At 46.6% G+C, this 5,401-nt stretch overlaps 1 pseudogene; it reads right to left on the bottom strand.

The window, feature by feature from the left end:
• Positions 1 to 4,317: 4,317 nt before the first annotated feature.
• LOC125541547 (zinc finger CCCH domain-containing protein 56 pseudogene) lies at positions 4,318 to 4,891 on the bottom strand (annotated as a pseudogene).
• Between the last annotated feature and the right edge of the window lie 510 nt (positions 4,892 to 5,401).

The raw sequence follows: 5,401 nt of genomic DNA, 5'->3' as shown, positions 1-5,401 counted from the left end.
AGCTGCAACTTCGCGTACTTCGTTTGTGTCCAACGACCAGACCAAGATGTCACAGAACCCCACCTTGATCAATAAAGCTTTCATCTTATATTCGCAATATCCCGATTGCAATCTCAGTTTCTTGCTTGTTCTTCGTTTGCTCGCAGGAAACAGACCCTCGTGGTCAGGTTGATCGTGCTCCGGCGTGGTCAATAACCCTCGGAAGTTGGTTTAGCGATTGCTAAGGCGCGACGTCTCACACGTTCGTAGTCGGATCGTCAAGGTCGACTCCCACAGAAAACGACAGCCACCATCTCATCGAAACATCGGGACACCTTAGCCTCTATCAATTGGATACATTTGTTTTGCTTACAAATAAAGGGCCTAGCTTGGACAAGAGGGATGGACATTGGAGCAAGATCAAGCATGGAGATGATGTCATGCACAAGGGGAACAAGAACGGAGTTAGAAGTGATGATTTCGGGACTTTGAAGCGACCATAATGAGTGCATGAAGACTTGGACAGAATATACAAGATGCCACTTCATAAATTTAGTCCAGAGGCTATTATAGGTGTTGCGTCACCTTATGTTTGGGCCAGACCCATGTAATTTCGAAATACTCAAGTATAGGCTATTTTTAGAGTCCGTATGTGTGGGGAAACAAGAGTTACGGTTGGTTTCGGACCCCTCCCCCATGGGCCATGAAATTCCTCCCTCTTCCTCCATATATACAACCCTTAGGGCGTCGTTTAGACTTTGGGTTTTGTTTAGGTTAAAAGTTCACCATAGCTGCAACTTCGCATACTTTGTTTGTGTTTAACGACCAGACAAAGGCGTCACAGAACCCCACCTTCATTAATAAAGCTTTCCTCTTATATTCGCAATATCCATATTGCAATCTCAGTTTCTTGATTGTTCTTCGTTTTCTCATAGGAAATAGACCCTAGTGGTCAAGTTGATCATGCTCCAGCATGGTCAATAACCTCTCAGAGTTGGTTTAGCGATTGCTAAGGCGCGACGCCCTCACACGTTCGTAGTCGGATCGTGAAAGTCTACTCCTCCGAAACGATATTCACCATCTCATCGAAAGACGGGACACCTTTGCCTCTATCAGGAAAGATAAGCAAATAAGCTTTTAAGCAAGAACTATAGCATCATACTACATTAAGATTGTCATACTCGATCATCTTGGATCATATCATAGAAATACCATACATATAGCATACTTGGGATAGAAGTTGTTGCAAGTTTGCTTTATAGGTTTGTGCACACGTTTCGTATCTGCCTATTGTGCAATCGTGCTAGCATCTCTCTACTGTTGTGCAACAAGGCATTTTCGTGGATTCCACATTTTGGCTCATTCCTTGGTTGCACAACCCCATTTATGTATCCGTGTGTGTTTCCGTGTACCATATATTGCTATTGGTGTACTTGTTGCATTTCAAATTTGCAAAAAATTTCCAACATTATTGAGTCTCACTAAGAATTGCATCAATTTTGTGCCACCATACCAACCGAGCTCCACTATAAGCTTTAGGTGTGAGAACCGACAAGAATTGGTACCAATTGTGCTATTTCCTTGTTACATCATTGAGTGATCTTTGATCCACCCTCAACATCGGTCAAGGTACATTTGGTATAAGTAGTTCTCCTTCTCCCACTCACATATTTGCTTGAAATGATGGATAGGCCACGTTCTTCTACAAAGCCACTCTTCTTAGAGCAAGGCGATGACCCAAACAACTACGTCACCAAGATCCACCTATTTGGCACACAATGAGCTTTGCATCAAGAACAACAAGCAATGAGCGACCGCATCGACAACCTCCCCACCGACTTGCGACTCTCCGAGCAATGTACAAGAGATTACTTCGACAACAAGCTCGACGAACAAAAGCAAGAGAGCAATGCAAGAATGTACGAGACTCGTTCTTTCTTGGTCAATCGCTCTTCTACCTCTTCATCCTACTCAAGACGGAGCCGCTCGAGTCGACACTCCGACGACGCCATCTCCGGCTCAAGTACACCGACATCGAACACTCTGCGATGAGCCGCGCGTCAAGATCGTCAAGCAAACTGTAATCCCCTACATGACACCGATCATCAGGAGCAACTTCGAATGCAAGAGCATCGACATCGTCAAAACCAAGCTACATTCGTGCAAGCACAAGAACCACAACGTCCATGCCAACAGGAGGAAGAACAAGCTAGACAACACCAAAACGAGCAAGATGCCGAGGCACAACGTCAAGAACAACAAAGGCGAGAAGCTCAAGCACTTGAGGCGCAACATGCACTCCACGACACAAGTTGCGCCGTTGCCGCACGCAACCGCCATAGGCGCGAACAAGAAGAAGCACTTCGCGAAGAAGTCCAAGAGAGGAACTATCAAGCACGATTTCCCCGACAAGCTCCTCAAGTTCCTCCGCAAGCTCGACAAGAACCACAAGTTTGCCAAGTGCAACTCGACAATGACAACCTATAACGACCAAACCTCGAAGGATTTGAGTCTCTGTGCTTACCGTGCTAGTCCCTGGACTGAACTCACTAGCACACACAGTATAGATGAATACCAGAATAGCAAGTGCATCATTTATTACATCGTATGATCCAGAATATATAAAATACAACAATCTGCATAGCACTTGGCTAGCTTTATTCAATCAAACAGCGGAAAAGTAGCAAAAAATAACGATGAGTCCCATCATAGCCCACTGGCAATGCTGAGTGCAGACTCGCGACCCTAACGGTACCTTACTCTTCGTCTGAATATCCTGCAACATGAGACGTTGCAGCCATATATGTCAATACTTGGAATGTATTGGCAAGTTACACAGGAGTAATAATATATCAGACCTACATGTATATGCATAGTATATCAAAAGGAAGGCTTGAGGGTTTATTTTTGCAGAAAGCTGATTTTGTCCTCATAGCTACCTAATAGTCAAATTTTTATTTAGTTCCTTTATTACTACAATTATATACACAAGGTTGAGTTGGCAAAATCAACTCCAACCTACCCTTTACTAAGTTGCCCAACAAATTTATTAAGTGTCACATCTGTCAAGATCATCCAACAACTGTAATGGCATAGTGGCTCAAATTTTCCATAACCGGGGGCACGGCTAATCATGATTAGTTTTAATACTCTACAGATTTTAGTAAGCTTTACCCATTAGACCCAATCCGAAGATTGAGACGAAGTCTTTCAGAAGAAGTTCCCTTAACCACCTGACGGCCACATCCCACCTATGTATGCTACATCTGTCGACACTGTCTAGGCCAGGGTTCCAACAACTGATCAACTAAGCCAGAGCCCATATAGCCAGTGGCCGCACATGGAAGCTACTAGTCACTAAGTCTGTCTGATCTTTTTGAACCTTGGCGGCATTCCACTTAGGGTGCACTCTCATGAGCGCATGGCCTTAGAAAAGGTGCAAGACCCCATGATGCCTTCCCTCAACACCAAGCAATACCACTTCCGCCCAGAGGTGAGTTAAATCCTGAGTTACTACGCAATTGTTATATATATATATAATCCTCACATAAGCTCAATGAATACTCGAACCAATCCCCGTCTACATTGCATAGCAACTACAACTACCACGATTTGCAAAAGACGGGAAGATAGCTCAACAGCATAGCAAAATAATATAGTAATCCTATACATGCATATATTCATAGTGTGATATAACTACATGCATAGAAAACAATAGGTAAAGGATGATCGACATGTAACTTGCCTTGGTTCTGGTTCAAAAAGTCACACTCCTGACAATAGCTCGCGTCGCACTCCTGACAATCTACACGTTTCACACAATTAGACAAATCAATCATCGGAACACGAAAAGAACCAAAAGAAAAACCAACAGCAAGAAAAGCATTTTTAAAACACAACAACAGTAGCATAACAACACCTAAATTGCAATACAGTCACAAAGCAAAAAGAATCACTCGAATTCGATAAGCGGTTTGAAAGTTACGGCCTCCGGAAGGTTTAATTCAAATTCAAACGAATTCAAATTTGAACAGTGCAAACATGTGAGATTTTGTTACTGTGATAAAGGGCTGGTTTTTGTGAGATCATAGTAAAAAGAATCACCTCGTTTGGATATATAGAATAAAAGATTTAACTAAAAGAAGTTAGGGAACAAAAACAACAGAAAACTCCTGCACTGTTCGTGCGTGTACTGTAGCTGGTTGCCACATGGCAGCACGTGATTGGTTGGAGCCTACTCTGTGCGCACGTGCTCACCAGAGAACAGAGGATGGCGGCGGCGGCTCTCCGGTGGTGCTCCGGCAAAGACGAAGGGACGGACGGGTGCAACGTTAGAACTTCTTGCAGTGCCGCCCCTTGTACGCCCTGCCAGACACGCTATCACCAGGCACCACGTTGGACGAAGTCATGATCGGGATCTGGTGCTCCTCTCTCTGTTCCGTCGCCTCCTCGTGTGCTGCCACGATCTCCTGCTAGTTGGGGGGCGGCTTGCGTAGCTCCTCCATCCCATGAGCGAAGTTGCAGTTTGTCACATACGGGCACGTCCCTGCCCGGAACTTGCAGCAGAGCTTCGTCTTGAAGAACATCTTCCCAATCGCGCGTGACTTGCTCGTGCTCCCCGCGTCGCCGCCGCCCGACGGCCCACTGCCCCGGGGCTTCTTGCCCGACGGCGGCTGCTCGCTGCCGGCCCTTGAATGCGGCTGCGACGAGTTCCTGTCACCGCCATAGCCACCCCCGCTAAGCCCCTGCTTGCCGTTCCACTGGCTATAGTCGTCCTCGATGGCCCAAATCCCGGAGTCCCCGCCAGGAGGCGCCGCAGAGTTGGCCCAGCTTTCGGGACCGGTGGCGTCCGGGATGATATGGATGGCGTTGGTGTAGTCCATGGCACACTCTGTCAGATCCCGATGATGGAGCGCCCTCGCTCAGTTGGGGAATTTGGTTACAACCCTAGCTCGAGAACCCTAGTTGCACATACGGGAAACAATATATCTATTTCATAGGACATTAAAACTTAACCGAGCATTTCTGGCCATCCATTCGCGTGATTTAGAAGGTCTCAGTCGTTAAAACTGCTCTCTATGCGTCCACCACCACACGTCTTTTTCTGGGCTAAATGTCCTAAGGGCTGCTACTCCACAGGAATGAGAGCCCTCTGGTTACGTGGGCCTATTCTCTCAGCCCAATTATCCTCCCTACGAGGTACGCGAGAAAGGATGAACAAGGTCGTTCACTTTGAGAGAAATAACAAGGGGGCACGTCGCTGCCCGGAGAAAGGGGAAGGGGATCTGTCTACACACGGGAGGCCGACACGGACGCCGCTACAAGAGACGAGGGGATGGGTCGATCGGTCTGGGATGGAGGGGGAGAGAGAGAGAGAGGAGGGGAACCAGTCGACACGGGGATGCAGGTCCACATCATGGTT

The sequence above is a fragment of the Triticum urartu genome, chromosome 2A, assembly GCF_056163025.1.
Source record: "Triticum urartu cultivar PI428250 chromosome 2A, HENAU_Tu73, whole genome shotgun sequence".
NCBI lineage: Eukaryota > Viridiplantae > Streptophyta > Magnoliopsida > Poales > Poaceae > Triticum > Triticum urartu.
This window is presented reverse-complemented; position numbering and strand designations above follow the sequence as displayed.